We start from the raw sequence: 21,067 nt of genomic DNA, 5'->3' as shown, positions 1-21,067 counted from the left end.
TGCATGCGCAGACGCAGGTTGAGTTCACTTCAAGATGCGAACGGGGCTCTAGAACAGATCCTGTTCGTATCCAGAGGTACCACTGTACTGATTTCTAGGTGGCAGCATAGCCCCAAACCCCTGTCCTGTGAGCATCCATCTATTATGTTGCTGTGACCATAGATTTAATGACCTGTTTTGGCACAATTGCACCCCTGCAGCTCTTCTCATATTCTTATGCCAGCATCTGGTTTGGGTGCTGTGTTTTTTGGGTTTGCTGGTGGTTTTGCTTTGTTTCACTCGTCCTGCCTTTTTTGGAACCGCATGACTCTCTTGTTGCTTTTTATTCACTACTTCACTTCACTGCATTGCTCTCTTCAGACAGTTCTTGGCGAGCAGAGTCCCAGGTCACCCCTTCAGCTGCAGAAACTTCTGCTTTGCTCTTATGCACACCTGTTGAAGTTATGCCACTCTCAACAGCCTCTGTGGCTCACTGTGTAACCTTGTGGCTCCCCCTCATTCCCTTGGTTTCTCCTTTGCGAAGAAAGAAATCTGTGGGGTCTAGAAGAACTTGTCTTAAATGAACACAATGGATCTTCAGTTGTCAGATTATTCCAATCAATGTCCTCCTCCTTAAACCTGGGAACTTCATCAGGACTCTTCGCTATGCTTTTTCCACAAGCCACAGTCCTCCTTCACCCTGTTCTGTGTCCACCTTGAGTGCTTTTGTCTGGCTGGAATGTCTCCTTGAAGGGGAGAAATGCCTCTTCCTTGCCAAGATGGGAGAGAGAGAGAGAGAGAGAGAGAGAGAGAGAGAGAGAGAGAGAGAGAGAGAGAGAGAGAGAGACCACTCATAGGGAGTGTGCAGAGACCCCAGACTTTAGTATGGTTGGCATGTAGCTACTGCCACATTGCTCTGCCCATTTTTGCCTCCATTCCACTTAACATTGGCAGGCAGCTGCTGGCTCTGCAGATATCGCGTTCAGGAAAGTGATTGGGAAAAGTTTGGCATGAACGAATGATTAACAGATAGATGCATAAACAGCCCACAAGCAAATCAGGATGACAGTTCGCTGCTGTATCAGCTCCCTGCAAACAAATCACAACAACAACAACAACAACAACAACAACAACAACAACAACAACAACAACAACAATTTATTACTTGTACCCCACCCATCTGGCTGGGCCTAAAAGTCAAATAGTTGTTTATTTCCTTGACATCTGATAGGAGGGTGTTCCACAGGGCGGATGCCACTACTGAAAAGGTCCTCTGCCTGGTTCCCTGCAACTTCACTTCTCACAGGGAGGGAACCGCCAGAAGGCCCTCGGCGCTGGATCTCAGTGTCCGGGCTGAACGATGGGGGTGGAGACACTCCTTCAGGTACACAGGGCTGAGGCAGTAGTCCAAGCGGGAGATAACCAGAGCATGCACCACTCTGGCGAGGCAGTCCGCAGGCAGATAGGGTCTCAGCCAGCGTACCAGATGGAGCTGATAAACAGCTGCCCTGGACACAAAATTGACCTGTGCCTCCATGGACAGCTGTGAGTCCAAAATGACTCCCAGGCTGCACACCTGGTCCTTCAGGGGCACAGTTACCCCATTCAGGACCAGCCTGCCCACTGAACAAGTGCTCATTTTTTTTTTTTAAAGATATAATCTAACTTCTGCATGAACTTTGTGAAAGCAAATCAGGATGAATGGTAAATAAGTAAGTAAGTAAGTAAGTAAGTAAGTAAGTAAGTAAGTAAGTAAGTTTCCTGGAGGAGCCCTATACAGGTATAGCCTCTCAGTCTCCCCTGAACTTTTGCTGAGTTAACAGCTCCCTTTGGAGCTCATTAATGCTCTGGCATCCACATTCTGTGATGGTCATGAGCAGAACCAATGCAGACATTGCACTATGCTTAAAATGGGCAATAAACTGGAATGTGTTTATTTATGACAATTATGTACAGTATATCCTGCTTCCACAAATTCTTCTAAGGCAGCTTGCAAGTGACATTAAACAACAATAACATATTATAAAGTTGCCAGAATCCTTCCCACGAGGCAGTTGATGGCAGGTCACCTTGTTAGTGCCAGTACTAACCAGCTGAATGAAAATTGGGTTCCTGGCATATTGAGAACATCACCAACTATTTCAGAGAAGTCATTTGTAATAAAAACAGTAAACCTAGCATTTTACAGCCCTGATTTCATTCTCTGAGCAGTCCCTTGGGAAGAAGCGCCATAAAAAGAAAAGGTGCAGGGAGATTTTCCCCAGAGATCCTTCAATGGAAGGATGCAAAAAGTTGCAGAAAAACATTTTTCAAAAAGAAAAAAAAAATCACCTGTTCAGAATTTTAAAATACTTTTGAATGAAAAAGGAGCTAGATAAGAAAAGAAAATGTCACTTGGATTCCAACACTGTTTATGAAATAATAATTTTAAAAGGAAGCAATTTCAAGAGAAATGGCAGATCCCACCTTTCTAAGATCATTGGACAATGGGGACAGTCAATGAATCCCCAAGATGCATTGTGGGGTGATGGTTAGAGTTTGGACAAGGACGTGGGAGACCAGAGTTCACTCCACTCAGCCATGAAGTTCCCTGGGTGACTTTGGGCCAGTCTCCATCTCTCAGTCAAACATACCTCACAGGGTTGTTGTGAGGATAAGACGGGGAAGGGTACATGTGGAGGACCTTGTGTGATCCCTTGAGTTCTGTGGAGGCAAGAAGCATAGAATCATAGAATTGTAGAGTTGGAAGGTAAAGGACCCCTGGACAGTTAAGTCCACTCAAAGGCGACTACGGGGTTGTGGCGCTCATCTTACTTTCAGGCCGAGGGAGCTGGCTTTTGTCCATAGACAGCTTTCCGGGTCGTGGCCAGCATGACTAAACTCCTTCTGGTGCAATGGGACACCGTGACGGAAACCAGAGTGCACGGAAACACCGTTTACTTTCCTGCTGCAGCAGTACCTATTTATCTATTTGCACTGGTGTGCTTTCGAACTGCGGAAGCTGGGACTGAGCAATGGGAGCTCACCCCATCACGGGGATTCGAACTGCTGACTTTCTGAACGTCAAGCCCAAGAGGCTCAGTGGTTTAGACCACAGCGCCACCCATGCTCAAGGGTCACGTAGTCCAAACCCATGCAATGCAGGAATCTCAACACATGGTCCTTCATCCAGAGCATCCAAGCAACTGACATTTAAAAAAACATTGCACCACAGAAAATAAAAAAAGAAAAATTGATAAATAAAGTATTGACATTCTATGCAGCATATAAAAAACAAAACCACACCCCAATAGAAATTTAATTTTTTTAAGCCAGTAAGTATATCCGGGGGGGGGGGGGTCATGTCAGGACAACAATGGCGGCATCTTTGTGCCCTAGAGATGCAGCCAGGCAGCTGAAAACAGTGGTGGCAAAAAAAATTCACTGAAAGGGAGACCTTCAGCTACCTTGCATTTAAAGCTAGGACATCTCCCCTCCTCCCTCATGAAAATTTGACTGATGTAACACAGGTGGTGCTGTGGTCTAAACTACTAAGCCTCTTGGGCTTGCAGTTCGGAAGTCTGCGGTTCGGATCCCCGCGACGGGGTGAGCTCCCGTTGCTCTGTCCCAGCTCCTGCCAACCTAGCAGTTTGACAGCACGCCAAAAAAAGTGCAAGTACATAAATAGGTACCGCTCTGGCAGGAAAGTAAACGGCGTTTATATATAGGTAAAGGTAAAGGGACTGCTGACCGTTAGGTCCAGTCGTGGCCGACTCTGGGGTTGCGGCGCTCATCTCACTTGGCCGAGGGAGCCGGCATACAGCTTCCGGGTCATGCAGCCAGCATGACTAAGCCGCTTCTGGCGAACCAGAGCAGCGCACAGAAACGCCGTTTACCTTCCCACCAGAGTGGTACCTATTTATCTACTTGCACTTTGATGTGCTTTCGAACTGCTAGGTGGGCAGGAGCAGGGACCGAGCAACAGGAGCTCACCCCGTCGTGGGAATTCGAACTGCTGACTTTCTGATAGGCAAGTACTAGGCTCTGTGGTTTAACCCACAACACCACCCATGTCCCTCTGTATATCTATACTGGTGTTAATAAAACAATCGCTTTAGTAAACAGTTATTGCAGTGCAAGTCTTTTACAATGTTTGATTTAAAAACTGGACCAATTCAAGATTCCATTATTAGCTTATAAATAATTTGTCGTACTGTATTTTACCCATGCTTTTGAGCACCAGCCTGAAAAGTCCCCTTCAACGACAAAAAAACTACTCAGCGTCCGTTGCTGTGTCACTACTGTATTAGTCTGACTCAGTGCAAACATAATAATAGCGGTATAATATAGGTCAGCTTACATAATCCTAGACCTATAAAAAGTAGCAGATGAGAAGCAGAAGATGAAAAAGTTATTTACACACGGATGAATCAAGCTGTAAAAAGACTTTTCATCTAACCAAACCTAGGGTCAACAGCTTATTACCAATAGGAAGGTCTGTTAACAGATTGTAAAAATATAATAAAATAGATGAACATCAGATAAATGCACTGATGCTGTTCAGCTGAGCTTGAGAATTTAAAGTGCAAGAACGTTTCACACATTTTGTTCCAGAAAACAGGAAACTTTGAGGGGAAGCGTTAAGATAACTGAGAGGGGTTAAGTCAAGACACTTCATTTTAATTGTTAAGACTGCCAGAGGCTCTTTAAGTAAAGGTAATCTTGAATTTGAAATAAAAGAATATTTGAAATTTTGGGTGATCGGTGAAGCAGCAGTGACCTGGCTTATTCTTTTGAGGTCCTCTGATAGTTAGAGTATTATATTTAATTGTAACCAGAGCATTCAAACTGTTAAAACATTTATGTTTTAGCAGAGATCAGCAAACCTTTTCAGCAGGGGGCCGGTCTACTGTCCCTCAGACCTTGTTGGGGGCCAGACTAGATTTTGGAAAAAACTATGAACGAATTCCTATGCCCCACAAATAACCCAGAGATGCATTTTAAATAAAAGGACACATTCTACTCATGTAAAAACACGCTGAGTCCCAGACCATTTGCAGGCCATATTTAGAAGGCGGTTGGGTCGGATCCGGCTCCTGGGCCTTAGTTTGCCTATCCATGTTTTAGAGGAACGTGCCCTAGGAACAACTGAGCATCTGATGCTCACCTGATTGGCAAACTGAAAAACCCTGAGTTTTTGTGGGTGGACGAGTCAGTGAGATTTCACACTCCATGAATCTCTGAGGTCTGCTAAGTGCTGATGGGATCAGCCCCTCCAAGTGTCCCTATTTTCCAGTGACAGTCCCAGATTTACTGAAGCCGTCCCAGTTTCTGATTTGATCCAGGAATATCCCGAATTTTCTTAGGACATCCCTATTTCATCAGAGAAATGTTGGAGGGTAGGGAGTTATGCGACCCCTGAGCCAAGGAGGTAAGAAACTATATAACTTTTAGAAGACATCTATACTACTTTTGGGAGACATCTGTCTAGGGAAGTTTTTTCAATGTTTAACATTTTCTTCCATTTTTGTATATGTTGGAAGCTGCTCAGAGTGGCTGGGGCAACCCAGTCAGATGGGTGCGGTACAAATAATAAAATTATTACTATTATGGAATAAAGGTAAAGGGAACCCTGCCCATTAGGTCATTTGTGGACAACTCTGGGGTTGTGGGGCTCATCTCGCTTTATTGGCCAAGGGAGCCGGCTTACAGCTTCTGGGTCATGTGGCCAGCATGACTAAGCCGCTTCTGGCGAACCAGAGCAGTGCACGGAAACGCTGTTTACCTTTCCGCCAGAGCGGTACCTATTTATCTACTTGCACTTTGACGTGCTTTCGAACTGCTAGGTGGGCAGGAGCAGGGATCGAGCAATGGGAGCTCACCCCATCGCAGGGATTCGAACCGCCGACCTTCCAATCAGCAAACCCTAGGCTCAGTGGTTTAGACCACAGCGCCACCCACGTCCTTATTCCTATTATGGAATAGGACGTCCCTATTTTCATCAGAGAAATGTTGGTGGGGATGTGAGATCCCTTTGTGAGGAGGTTAGATTACCCTCTTCACAGGTGAAGGATGGAATTTGTTTCCACTGCAATGCAGAACTTGCTTTTATCTGGTTGGAAAATGTAAAATAATGCACCTGGGCAAAACCTGCTAAATTAGGCCATTTAATTTCTCTCGTATTATCCTTGAGAATTAGCGGAGGTAACTGCATGAGGTTTCCCGTTTATCTGCATTGCTCACTCCAGGATTCACTCTGACGGTCACACTTGAGTGTGATCGGATCTTAAGACGTGCCTTCTATGTGCCTTCACAGATGTGCATGTTTCCTTTGTGAAACTGCAGTATGTAGAGCCCTTGACTACCAATGGATGTATACTATTACAATGCAATGAACAGTTACTAGAGATACAGTGTAGATACCATCACATTCTCCCTTGCTTTTATAAAATACAAACCTTTCTAGTTTATTGTGATTGATAATGGTCTGATTCCCTGGAGGCAGAAATATTCCAGGCATACAAATGCTTCCAGACATTGCCAACATAGTATTCACTTGCTTGGTTTAATGTTCATTGCAGAATTTTGTTTCCAGGCAAAATATACACTTTGCTTTGAAGGGCACCCAATCCTTCTAACAATGAGTTGTTTTTTAAGGCAATGAAATGTAAAATATCTCAAACATCTGTACCGATGTTTTGGTAACTACCTCGCCAGAGTTCTTTCTCCTCCTTCCGGTTCAAAATTCACAGTTTCTGCTGTAACTCCTGATTCCTCACAATCCGTAATAAAACCCAAGTGTGTTTATGTGTTTCCTCACATTCTTCCTGGCTGCTCCCACAGCCTCTTCTAAGGGCCTCGTCTCGTACCCTGCTTCCAGCTCAGTCAAAATCTGATGGGGAAAGGAACTGCAAAATGTCTGCAAAAAAAAGTATGTCATTGGTGTTGCACACACACACACAAAATTTTTTTTATATATTACCGTACTTTTCTGTTGTAGATAGGTAGTAGCCGTGTTGGTCTGCCATAGTCAAAATAAGAAAAATTCCTTCCAGTAGCACCTTAAAGACCAACTAAGTTAGTTCTTGGTATGAGCTTTCGTGTGCATGCACACTTCTTCAGATACACATATCTGAAGAAGTGTGCATGCACACGAAAGCTCATACCAAGAACTAACTTAGTTGGTCTTTAAGGTGCTACTGGAAGGAATTTTTCTTATTTCGTACTTTTCTGTGTATAAGACGAGTATTTTTTACTGTAAAATAATGTTTAAAAACTTGGGTCATCTTATACACAGGTAGTGCGTGTGGGGACGTGTGATTGGTTGCAGCCACGAGCAGGAGCTTGTCAGCTCAACAACTCCGGGCCATCTCCCGCCATTTTCTTAAATCTGAGTCCCCCAAAATAGGGGTAGTCTTATACATGGGGGCGTGTTATACACAGAAAAATATGGTAATTATTTATTTACAAATTAGTAGTGTTTACAAGTAGTACTAATAACTTGTTTACAAGGCAGAGTTATTAAGCTCACACTTCTTTAATCAGCAGAAAAGCTGAATGTGAGTGTTTTGTTTTTCACACCCGGAGGACATGTTTATTTTAAAAAAATAAAAAATACAATAGAACAAATTTTTGATAATATAATGGCTTTATGTGCAGGGCTGAGGGTGAGTTTGTGGCAATAGTCAGTGGTACATAGTACCAGCTCCTCTTCTTTTTGCTGCCCATTTTACTGGCACCTTCCACACTTTTAGTAATATATGGATACCACCACCACAATCTTCACATACACAAACACACACACACACACACACACACACACACACACACACTTTCTCTCTCTCATTTATCGTACTGGAACCTGGGATCACCCAATGAAATGAATAGTGGCAGTTTGAGGGCAGGCAAAAAGCTTGGTACTTCACACTGTATATTTTTAAATTTTGTTTATTTTATAAAAATGTCTTGTAAAATCAAATAGTTGTTGATGTGTTTGGCATCTGGTGGGAGGGCGTTCCACAGGGAGGGTGCCACTACCGAGAAGGCCCTCTGCCTGGTTCCCTGTAACCTCGCTTCTCACAAGTACTCGTCTCCCCCCCCGCGGCTACTTTTGTGCTGCCTTCCTAGATCTAAAGGCAGCCTTTGACAGCGTTCCTAGAAATATTCTTTGGGAGAAACTTGCGAAACAGGGCATCGATAGAAGACTCTTATGGCTTATAAGCCAGCTCCACGAAGGTACCCTTGCCAGAGTGAGACTTACTCCTGCGGGCGACCTCACAAATTCGATACCAATAAACAAGGGAGTGCGCCAAGGATGTATATTGGCTCCCTGCCTATTCAACCTATTCATCAGCGACATGCGAGCACCCCTAGTCTACTCATCTCCAAGTACACACGCGCCTAGACTAGCGGATTACCGCTGTCCACTCCTTCTATACGCGGACGACGCGGTAATTCTATCTTATACACGTGTTGGACTAACCAGAGCTCTGAAGATCTTTGCCACGTATTGTCAACTCAACCAATTAACCATCAACCATGCTAAATCTAAGATTCTGATTTTCGCCAGAAGTCGGAGATTATACGAATGGAAGCTTGGTGGAGCAAAAATAGAGCAAGTCCTAAAATTTCAATACCTAGGAGTTATTTTCCAATACAATCTGGGCTGGAAAGCACAAATTCAACACCTACTTAACAAGGCCAAAACTCTGTCATATGCGCTCCTCCGATTTTTCTTTTCGGATGGAGCTTTGCATGTTCCCTCGGCCCTAAAGGTGTTCAAGGCAAAAGTGGTTCCCGTGCTTGCTTATGCTGCCCCGCTCTGGGCCGTGATGACAGATCTTACTCCTCTTGAGACTCTGCAAAACCAATTCCTACGTCGGCTCCTAATGCTCCCCCTGTGCGTAAGCAACGCAGCCATGCGATTAGAATTGAAGATCGCGTCCGTAGAAACTTGCCTGTGGAAGCAAGTCTTCAATTATTGGTTATCATTGTGGCATAGATTACCAGACCATTACCTTGTCCAATGCTTATGGCGAGATGAATTCTCCAGCCTTTGGACTAGTAGAATTCATGCCAAACTCCTGAGTTACGGAATCTCTCCCCTAGATTCCCTAAAACTAGATCAAATCACTGCTCAAAGACTGATCCGCCAAAGACTGGACGACATCGATTTACAGCAAAACTATACGCTGGGGGGAGGTGTTTGTTCGCCCCAGAACATTGGTATCACTTTAACTTACTGCGTTCCATCATACCTCTCCTCCCTTTCGTCTGTTGCCCATAGGCTGGCCTTCACCAAAGCGAGGTTTAACGTTTTCCCCTCCAATGTCCTGAGACATAGATTCTCAAAGGGACAAGCCTCCGCCATGTGCGAATGTGATAAGGAGACGCCGGAGTCGCTTCAGCACATTATGTTCACTTGCCCCTTGTTTAATGTGCCACGGGCAAATTTGTTGGGATCAATCATACAGAAGCTAGAGGGTACCCCACCAAAATTCCACCTTGCCCAAATCCTGCAGGATAAGGATATTCATACGACCCTGAAAGTGGCTAGGTTTCTGGTCGCTGTCCTTACCCAAAAGCGCTGCCAAGGAGCACTACAAGCTAATTAAGGCGCAGTATGTCATTCCATCTTACAGTATTTTATTGTTATAGTGATGTTTTAGCGGCTGTTTTTTCCCACGTGCACAAGCTGTTATTTATGTCTTGTTTTTATCTGTATGGGCCTATGGCCGTAATAAATATCTATTCTATTCTTCTCACAATGAGGGAACCTCCATGCAACAATATTATATGCGGCACACCTTTAGTCAGCGTGGCCTGGGGTTTTGTTTAAATTAAACATGTGTTTCTGAATTAATAATTGTTTCCATAACTTCTCCGTCCTTTGCTTTTTGCAGTTTTGGTTAAGGATACCCCCTTTTGTAGCCCCATGGGACTTGTTTTATTTATTTATTATTAGTTTGTTATCTACCAACTTTATCTTGCAGTGATTTGCAATGAGAAGGCCTGCATGCTGAGACATTGGTTCATATAGTTGGCACCTAAAGCACCTGGCTAGATCAGTTGGTTAGAACATTGGTGCTGATAATGCCAAGGTTGCAGGTTTGATCCCCATATGAGACGCGGGTGGCGCTGTGGTCTAAACCACTGAGCCTCTAGGGTTTGACATTTGGAAATTCAGCAGTTCCAATCCCCGTGACGGGGTGAGCTCCCGTTGCTCGGTCCCAGCTTCCGCAGTTTGAAAGCACACCAGTGCAAGTAGATAAATAGGTACTGCTGTGGCGAGAAGGTAAACAGCGTTTCCGTGTGCTCTGGTTTCTGTCACAGTGCTCCATTGCTCCAGAAGCGGTTTAGTCCTGCTGGCCACATGACCCAGAAAGCTGTCTGTGGACAAACGCTGGCTCCCTTGGCCTGAAAGCGAGATGAGCACTGCAACCCCAGAGTCCTCTTTGACTGGACTTAGCTATCCAGGGGTTCTTTACCTTTTACCTTTACCTGCATTGCAGGAGGTTGGACTAGATGATGCTCAGGGTCCCTTCCAACTCTGCAATTCTATGATATTGTTAAAAAAGGTAAAGGTAAAGGGCCCCCTGACCATTAGGTGCAGTCGTGACTGACTCTGGGGTTGCGGCGCTCATCTCGCTTTACTGGCCAAGGGAGTTGGCGTACACCTTCCAGGTCATGTGGCCAGCATGACTAAGCCGCTTCTGGTGAACCAGAGCAGCACACGGAAATGCTGTTTACCTTCCCGTTGGAGCAGTACCTATTTATCTACTTGCACTTTGTGCTTTCGAACTGCTAGGTTGGCAGGAGCAGGGACCGAGCAACGGGAGCTCACCCTGTTGCGGAGATTCGAACAGCCGACCTTCTGATCGGCAACTCCTAGGCTCTGTGGTTTAACCCACAGCGCCACCCGCGTCCCATGATTTTGTTACAACCTCACAAATTCTCCAAGGTTGAGTGTGTGCAGATCACCAAACGTCTCAGCCAGGCCTTAGCAGCAATATTCACAAGGAGACAGCGTAGAAGAAATGGTTGGTTGCTGCTTTTGTAGGAAGGATGAGAGATCTTGTGGGGTCAGAGGGTAGCTATATGAAAGCATATGGTGTTCACCTGTGGCTTCTGGATGAAGAAGAGAAGATTTAGCCCATGGATCATTCGATTCCCGATGCCCAGGATTCTTCTAAGCGAGCCTGGAGCAGGTAGCACCTCACTTTTTGAGCAGTTGACAGCCACTTCCTTCCTTCCCTTCCCTTCCCTTCCAAATGGCAAATCCATTGATCTGCAGCATCTGGGGGGGGGGGAATGGCTTTGGGAAATTCTCCTTAGTCGAGCTAATCTTAACAAGACAAACTGCTTTTCTTTCCAGAGTGCAATGAAAGGAACCTCTTCGTTCCCCAACCCTGCTTTGATTGACACAAAATGGTTTCCAAGCACTAGTGTGGCTGTTAAAAGATTAATTTTAATGGCTGAGAATAATAATAATAAAAAGCATGGCTCCCAGATATGCTATAAATCAGTCAAGTAACAGGTTTTCAAAATAGCTAAATATAAAAGCTGCGTACATGGATAAACAAACAATTCCTCTTGAAAAGGTATGGCCTGCACTTGGTGGATTTTATGCAAAATGCTCATCTGGGAATCCCTGCTAATGTTTGCCATTGTTGCTTCATTCATCTTTTACTGCGCCAGATTTATTAAGTTCTATTCTAATCTGGTTTTTGTGAAACAGTCCAGTTTTAATGTTGTCTCGTGGGTATTGATTTCTAGTACTAGAAAGGATCGTTGCATTTCAGGGGGTTGGACTAGACGACCCCCGGGCGTCTCTCCCAAATCCACAATTCTATGTTTTCAGGTTTGTGCATCACAGGGTAGGTATGACTGGTTTCAAATTTGCTTTAGTTTTTTAAGTTTATTAAGGTTTTCTTTCGTGAATAGGAACAGATAAATACCTGTAAGTGTTTCTTTTTGTTCCGATAATGGCTTTTGAGTGCCTTTGTTTTTTGGAATAGAATTCCTTTTCTCACAGATTTGTACATAGTATATATAAGATATCTCCGCACACATCCTACACTCCCAATTGAAGTAATAATACTTAACCTCCTTGAGCTCAAGACTTGTTAAACCTGCTTGGCATTAACTTAATGCTGGTATTCTGTGGTGGTTGGGGAAAGTTTTTAACTGCGTTGGTGATAAATCTTCAAATATGAGGAAATCTTTGCTGTGTCGAATGCGGGGGCACAGCTGGGTTCCAGGCCGGTGTGTTAAAAGCTCAGACTTCAGTGCTGGAAAGTGAGGGCTGTCAAAGGCCGGGGGAAGAAACAGAGTTGTCAAATCTTGGCATGCTGCCTTTGAATTGAGGGTTTCTGAGCAGCTTTGTCAGCGGTGAATGGGGACTGAAAAGAGGTGATCTAAGGGAGAGAGCGGCTGTATTGATCTGGGCGCAGCAAAAGCAAAATAAGAAGAGCCCAAACCAAACAATAGAAAAGAGGGTCAGTAGCGATTCCACGGAGAAGGTGATCGTTAAAATAAAACCTGTTTTTGTAAAAAAAATAAAAAATCGCTGCAAGGTCTGAAAGAGAGGGAGAGACCAGCGTGGAGGACAGATACAGTCTAAATGAAAAGCCATATGAAAGAATGCATCAGGGTCAGGCCATGCGGTACCATCCTGCGCCAAGGGAAAGGGAAAATATTGGGCAAGGCTGAACGTGGCACAGCTTCAAAACCAAGTGGGAAGGGTGTTTAAAACCCTTTCAGTCCTTTTCTGACTTTTGTTGACTGCTTCCTGCCTCTGGGTACCTGGAGGGTTCAAGGCTTCCTCCTCAGACACCTCAGTCTCTTGGTCCCCTCTTTCATCTATTCCCCATGCTCTTTTATAAGGAACGGTGCAAGCCGGTCACAGGAGCTGCACCTGCAATCGCAACAGGAGCCCGTTCCCCCAAACACCCTGAGCTAGGGCAACCTAGCCACACGGCCACATGCCGCGACCTCCAGACCTTTTCTAGTTCCCTTAACTCCTCCTTTCCACTGGGAAGCCTTGGCCTCTTACAGACATACTTGGGAGTAAGACTCAGTTAGTTCAATGGGACAAACTGGAGAGTCAGTGTGGTGTAGTGGTCTTGTAATCTGGTGAACGGGGTTCGCTTCCTTGCTCCTCCACATGCAGCTGCTGGGTGACCTTGGGCTAGTCCCACTTCTCTGAAGTCTCTCAGCCCCACTCACCTCACAGAGTGTTTGCTGTGGGGAGAAAGGGAAAGGAGAATGTTAGCCGCTTTTGGGACTCCTTCCGGTAGTGATAAAGTGGGATATCAAATCCAAACTCTTCTTCTTCCTAAAGATCGCTTACTTTATCAAAACTAAGCGAAAGAACTGATGTCATTCAGAGGCCCAGTCATTATTCCACACTTCTGACTGGCACTCTTCTTGTTATAGTGGAGGATCTGGGGCAAATAGTGAAATCTTTAACTCTTCCTCGAAGGGGTATACGTGGAACAAGTTTGATGAATCTCTCTTCTAAGACTATTTTCCTGTTTCAATCACCAGTTACCAGCTGTGCTCTGTTTGAAATTAAGATGTTAAATACATCACCATGGGAATTTTCTCTGCCTACAGATAACACTGTTGTTAATATCTATGTGGTCTCCACACCCTAAATTTATTGACAACGTGCTGTTCTTGTAATGACTGAGGAAGACCAGAAATCACTTGTGGTCCCAAAACAGACTCTGCAGAACAACTTGGCTAAGGTTGGGTGTAGGAATGTGCACCATAGTGCTGGTTTGTAATGACATGTCATTCCTGTTATTGTTATGAGCCATGCGCTCTAGGAAAGTGTGAACCTTCTCATTTATTTGCACAGCCATTTCCGCATTGCCAAAGAGGCCATTACATTTCAGGACACTTGGTACTGCTTTATGCAGCAATTTTGTTAGCTGCAGATGCGCCAGTGTACACCATAAAAAGCATGGAAAATGGCCAGGAGATATGCACATTCTTAAATTAGTAGCAGGCCTACGCTGAGGATCAGCAGCCTCTCAGCTTTGCTAAGAAGGACATCCTAGGAAGGCTTACTAAGATGTGCCAACCCTTCATTCTTTGTATCTGTTCTTCCAGAAAAGCTGGTACAGCACTGCTATAGTTGCAGCAAACATGGCCGGCGCATGAATCATGAAGCAGCCCATACCCACAAAATTAAACATGTTGGATTAGATCCTGAGACATGTATGCAGGGAGGGAAATCTGCCAGGATCGTCGTTCTGCAAACTGTTGCACAATTACTAGTGGAAGATTTTGTACAACACAGCCTTAGGGCAAGCAAACTTCTTTAAGCCATTGTGAAAAACCTGGTGAGACCAGAAGCACACTGCTCTATTTTCTCACACAAGGATCTTGTGCTGTGTTGGCCCAAGTCCTTCCACACTCATTCCAGAAGTCTGCCTTCAGGGCAGCTCTGAAGTGAACTTGGTTTTTTGTTTTGTTTTATGTTTATAGAAGAATAGGTTAAAAGAAAGCGTGACTTCGTCTGATATTTGGCACGGCAAGTCCAAACTGTGCCAATTTGTATGCTTCTGAAGATGTTGTCACCAACAGCAGATGACTTCTGAGGTGGGGGAGGTGGTCTCTGTTTATATTTAGATGCCAGATGCCATGTTGACTCAAGATGGTGGACCAAACACTAGTATTCAGCACTAGTAGCCCACCACAAATTGATTTGAGGCTAGGTCAGGTGTTCCCTGGGTCAGAGTCAGGTCTTGAGTTGGTTGCAGTGTGGATGAGTGCGTGAACAGCCCAGAAACTCACAAATTACAGTATCCATATAAAAATCGCAATGTTGTTGGTTTCTTCAAATTCTCAGGCAGTGCCAGGCATTTCCCACTAGCAGATGAATAAATGACCCTAGTCTTGGCTTGGCTCTCTATGGGACATTAATGGGCAATTAGGCTTCTTTCAATCCTGATTCCTGAGCAACCTTGCCATTTTTTCCCCAGAACGCTTCCCAGCATGGCAGGAACATGCTGTGAAACTGTGCCTTCTAAACATGGCAAGCAAAAGACCTGTGCCATTTTGAATTGACCGGCAGAAGATCTTACCCATTTTGGGGGTATACACTGATTTCCAGGAACTAGGACTATTTATATTCAAAGCACATGACTTCCCCCAAAGTATCCTGGAAACTGTAGTTTACCCACACACAGAGCAACAGTTCCCAACAGCCAGAAGTCATGTGCTTTAAATGTACAGTGCACATGCAACATAGATTGAGCTCCCTCTTAATGCTCGTGTGTGTGCTCCCTTCTGCAATTCTGTGACATCTGCTTTTACATTAGTAAAGAAACAGATTATTACAGAATCATTTGAGTTTCCCGTGCTATGTCTCTAAAGAATATTGAATAAAGGAAAGCTGCCCTGAACTTCCTATCAGTAGTGGGGGATCATGAAACAATATATCGGGTGGAGGGGGAAATGAGATGAAAACTGCAGATGTCTTCAAATGTCTTCCTCTCCCAGGAAAGCAAATCTGACAAATTCCTTATATAAGCTTTCAGGTCTGGGTGGCGGATGTTTAATCATCCAGCTGCATCAGACACACTAAGACATTTTCTAGTGCTTGTGATTAATCACTCAAAATCAATTGTGACTGACAGGTTTATAGTGAGAATGAACCAAGGAAGGAAGGGAGGGATGAAAATGTTACTTCGTTTGCCTAAGAGTCACTGTACCAACCTCAACAACAACAACATTCCTATTATTACTACTACTACTATTACTACTACTACTACTGTTCCACTCAGTGTTGTTCCATCTGTAGTGTTGAGAGGGAGGCAGCAGGAATCATCCCCTCCTGTGCTTGATGGAGCTTCCTGCTGGAAGCACCAAAGGTTTTCAGCTTTTCCGGCAGTCCTCTTTTCAAGCTGCTCCCTCTCCCTCTCTTCCCTCAAGACTGACATCACTTTTCCATCATCATGAAAGCAGGCAGATCTTGCCGTTGTGATTTCAGGATCTCCGCAGCTAGCCAGAAGCAGGCCATGGCTTGGATCCTTAGAAAAGTTAACAAAAGTTAACGAAAGGTATGGGGCAGGGGGCTTGGATCCTAAGTCAAGGAATTTTGCACAAACATTTCCCATTTCCTCCCCACCTCAGCAGGCCCATGTCTCATCTCACATTGTTTTGGAGGTCTTCTGACTCTCCCAGGAGACTTCAGGGGTTGCAGGGGGGCAGCGGGGGAGAAGGTGTAGGGTCAGTAAACTTTTCTTCCATGTGTTTCCATAAGCTAAGAAGTTCTAAGCCATGATTATATTTGCCACTGCCCCCACCACCTATTTTCAGTCCAGTTTTGAATGCAGGTTTTCAAATTTACATTTTGACATTTAACAGCTTACCTAAATATTTAAAATGTTTCTGCTTTGGTTTATTCCGCAGGCGTCAAATATAAAACATAATAAGCTGTCAACTATTCATGCAAAACAGCATTACATGTCAATTATCAAAAACAGTCAAAATATTAAGCTATACCACACCAATGCAAATTATCAGATACAAAATACCATCGCAGTTCAGCTATTAAATCTTGCCAAACATCACCTGTAAATTATTTAATAGTGAAACTGTATATCACTGGGGTAAAACACACTGAATATTTGGCAAACGTTCACCAATAATTTAGAGAATTGCAAGTAGAACTTTTCACAGCAAACTTGAACTGCGGTTCAAGTTTCTCTGTTCAGAACTTTTGCATTCTGATTTGCCAGGGCTGATCTCTTTCCCCTTTCACTGCTATCGAGGAGACGTATGCAATAGTCGCAAAGAGCAATTTCCCACTAAGATAAATTTAGAGCAAGTGACTAAGTTGATGGCTGAGCCTCAAACACCCACCAACTTGACGTGTCAGATGGTTTCCTTAGTAATGTCTACCTAGGATGCCTGTCCCCAGCTACCAGCAAGAGGCTGCGTGAGACAGTGGATTCCTCCAGGCCGGCGTTTCCTTGGTGATGCCATTCCAGAAGCCAGCCACACGCTGCAAGTCTCCTTTTTAAAACATAGGAACAGGTTAGACTATAACCCTGTGCTAATGACTTTGGGGACTCCTCCAGACATCCTCTTTATCATACATTCATTATGATGGGTGCTCCTATGATAGGATAATCTTTATTATCCCATACAGAACAACGAAATTGAAAAAAATCTACATCAGACATTCAAAAACCAACAAGCCTGCTATCCCAGCCTGGTTAACCCCCTAAAAATTCTGATACCCCATAATTAAATACAATATACTCCCACAGAGACTACCTTACACTGCATTTAAAACCAAAATCGCATTTGGATAAAAACTGTTTCTCAGGCAGCTAGTCCTAGTCTTTATAACCCTGCACCTTCTTCCAGAAGGCAGAAGCTGAAAGAGATCATTTCCGGGGTGTGCACTATCCTGTCCTATCTCTGCAGCTTTCTTGTGGCCCCTGGAAGCATAGAGAGTGCACCCAATTATTCTCTCCGCAGTCTTTACAACCCTGGACAGCATTGGTTTTTCCCTGACTGTGCAGCTCCCAAACCACACACACAGACCATAAGTTAATGCACAATGGTAAAATGCCATCAACAGGTCCTATGAGAGATTATTTTTCCAGAGGATTCTCAGAAAATATAACCTCTGCTGTGCTCTCTTCATCAGGTCTTTGCTGTTTTCTCCCCAGATTCGGTCATCTCTCAACTCCATTCCCAGAAATCAAAACACTGAAATCGAAATACAGATTCTCCATGTGAAGGGGAATACTGATCCCTCCTCATGCCAAGAATTTCTGCATGTGTGTACCTCGGTACGGGTGTAGAGTCTCTTCTAATGCAGGGCACCTACACAGACCTGTGTTCCTCCCTTGATTTTGTGGTGGACTCTTAGTCATTGGAGGTTTTGAAGCAGAGGTGGGAGGGGGCCATTTGTCCTGGAGGCTTTAGTTGAGATTCCTCCATTGCAGATGACCCCCGGGTCCCTTCCAACTCTACATATCTATAATTTTATGCTTGTCTGAATGTGCTTTCATTTACTGGGGCTTTTTCTCAGTACTGGCCCAAACAGAATATCGTTTCTGATTTCAATGTTACCAGAACACCAAGGAGCTGCCATGATATCACACTGCCTCAGACAAAGCCAAGACGTTCCAGAGAGCAGCATTCAGCTGCTCCCAAGCTCCTTCTACTCTGCCGCTCATAACTACTGCAAGCAGAATTTCACTGACAGAAATGTGCCAGGAATTTGGGCTTTGATTATTATTAATACAGTGCCACCGCTACTTACAACCATAATCTGTTCAGGAGGTCCGGTCATAACTAGAAACGTGGCTTAGGGCCCTCATATTTACGGGACCGCCTCTCCTGGTATGCCCCACAGAGGACCTTAAGGTCCATGAATAATCATAGTTTAGAGGTCCCGGGCCCTAAGGAAGTCAGACTATCCTCCACAAGGGCCAGGGCCTTCTTAGTGATGGCTCCGACCTGGTGGAATGCTCTGTCCCATGAGACCAGGGCCCTGCAGGATTTAACTTCCTTCCACAGGGCCTGTAAGACAGAGCTATTCCACCTGGTTTTCAATTTGAACTTAGCCTGATCTTTTATTCCCCTTCCTTCCCTCCCCCTCCCCTTTTTATGAAGAGTACTGCTCTGGGATCCCGCAGCTAATTCTCCCCTGGTCTCTTTGCTGGCCCAAATAGAACTAATTTAGCCAGCTAGCCCTAGTGATCATCTAATGTTTATTTGATGGATTTCCCCCCAAATTGATTTTTGAATTCTGAATTTATTGTTATTCACGTTTTATACTGTAGTTTATGCTGTTTTTTGTTGCATCAATTAAGTGTTTTAAATTTGTTGTTAGCCACGCTGAGCCCGGTTTTCTGGCCGGGAAGGGCGGGGTATAAATAAAAATTTATTATTATTATTATTATTATTATTATTATTATTATTATTATTATTATTGGTGCACTTTTCCATAGAAAGTAATGGAAAAGTGAATTGATCCATTCTGGACAATGAAAAACACCCCCTAAAACAGCAATTTAACGTGGATTTTGCTGTCTAACGAGACCATAGATCCATAAAATGAAGGCAATAATCAATGTACTGTACTATAAAATAAATAAGACTGTATTGTAGATGAAAAACAATTAACATTTATTTCCTTACGTGCACTGAGGGTGAGTGGGCTTACCTGGCTACAAGCTGGGGATGGGGAAAGGGTCAGTAAAGAGCTGATTCACTTTGGCCGGGGTCACTTTTTTTTCTTGCCAGGCCAGGTTCTTCTCTGGACTTCCTCAGGTTGGTTCCTTGGTGGGGTTTGGGGCTGCAGTGCGCCCTGCTGTGCCTCTTGCAGGCGGCACCTCTTCCACAGCTTCGGGGGTGGGATGGGGGCCCTCTCCACGGTGGCGGAGGCCCCAGCGCTGCCCCGCAGCCGGCCGGGCGAGCTCTGGGCTGCTGGCAAGAAGAAGAAGAAGAAGAAGAGTTTGGATTTGATATCCCGCCTTTCACTCCCTTTAAGGAGTCTCAAAGCGGCTAACATTCTCCTTTCCCTTCCTCCCCCACAACAAACACTCTGTGGGGCTGAGAGACTTCAGAGAAGTGTGACTAGCCCAAGGTCACCCAGCAGCTGCAGGCGGAGGAGCGGGGAAGCGAACCCGGTTCCCCAGATTACGAGTCCACCGCTCTTAACCACTACACCACACTCGCTCTCATTCATATCTACACCACAAGGCCTCTGTTCATATCTAGAGGAAAGTTCATAAGTCGAAGCATCTACTGAAGTTCGTAACTGGAATCGTACGTAAGTAGAGCCATACCTTCAGGTCCATGAATAACCATAGTTTAGAGGTCCTGGGACCTAAGGAAGTCAGACTATCCTCCACCAGCACCAGGGCCTTTTCAGTGATGGCTCCGACCTGGTGCAATGCTCTGTCCCAGGAGACCAGGGCCCTGCAGGATTTAACCTCCTTCCGACGGGCCTGTAAGACAGAGCTATTCCTCCTGGCCTTTAATTTGAATTCAGCCTGATCTTTTATTTCCCTTCTCTTCCCTCCTCCTCCCCCTCCCCTTTTATGAAGATCACCTGCTCTGAGACCCCACAGCTCATTCTCCCCTAGTCTCCTCACTGGCCCAAGTAGGACCAATTCAGCCAGCTAGCCTGATGCTTATCTCCCCTAAATTGATTTTTGAATTTTATTGTTATTCATGTTTTTATACTGTATTTTATGCTGCTTTTATAATTAAGTGTTTTAAATTTGTTGTTAGCCACCCTGAACCCAGTTTTTGAACCGGGAAGGGCGGGGTATAAATAAAATTTTATTATTATTATTATTATTAGTAGTAGTAGTAGTAGTAGTAGTAGTAGTAGTAGTAAGTCGAGGTTCCACTGTAAATTATAAAATTACGGTGGTGCCCCGCAAGACGAATGCCTCGCAAGACGGAAAACTCGCTAGACGAAAGAGTTTTCCATTTTGGAGGTGCTTCGCAAAACGAATTTCCTATGGGCTTGCTTTGTAAGACAATGTATTGCGAGTTCCTGCTGGTTTTTTCCCCTCCCCCCCTTTTTCTAAGCCGCTAAGCTGCTTATCAGCTGATCCAATCAGCAGATAAGCCGCTAATAGCGCTAATAGCGCTAATCCGCTAATCCATCAATGGGCTTGCTTCGCAAGACCAAAAAAACCGCTAGACGAAGAGAATCACAGAACGGATTCTTTTCGTCTTGCGAGGCACCACTGTACTATTGTTATCTCTATCATTAGGGCAGCAATGACAGAGCGGATGGAAAGTGGGACCATCCAAGTCCTACTTCCTGACAACGAGAGAGTGTGTGGTCCATCTAGCTGATGGCGGACTTGGGCTTTACAATTAAAACAAGCAGTATTTCCGTTCTGCAATTGCACTGTATTTTGAGCTTTGCCAGCGCGGGCAGGCAACAGTCAATGAAGTGGAAATGGAGGATACATGGAGCAGGATGATGTCACACAACACCTTTCTTTTTATATTATTAGATGTTCCTGAAGGAAAGGAGGGGAAAACCTAGGGGCGGCAGAGTTCAGAGGCAGCCACATGCCTCCTACTATTTCTAGTTCTGACTTGTGAG

General features: G+C 44.6%; 1 long non-coding RNA gene across 1 annotated transcript in view; it reads right to left on the bottom strand.

The window, feature by feature from the left end:
• Positions 1 to 6,586: 6,586 nt before the first annotated feature.
• The window catches only part of LOC308589501, a 31,958-nt gene continuing 17,477 nt past the window's right edge, over positions 6,587 to 21,067 (bottom strand). The window contains exons 2-3 of the long non-coding RNA XR_014009327.1: positions 11,077 to 11,254; positions 6,587 to 6,877 (exon numbers count right to left, since the gene is read on the bottom strand). This is a non-coding gene — a long non-coding RNA (uncharacterized lncRNA). The remainder of the gene's footprint in view (positions 6,878 to 11,076; positions 11,255 to 21,067) is intronic.

This window comes from Podarcis bocagei, assembly GCF_964188305.1.
Source record: "Podarcis bocagei genome assembly, chromosome: 6".
Taxonomy (NCBI): Eukaryota; Metazoa; Chordata; class Lepidosauria; order Squamata; family Lacertidae; genus Podarcis; species Podarcis bocagei.
Note: the sequence above shows the minus strand (reverse complement) of the source record. Positions and strands in the feature narration are given on the sequence as shown.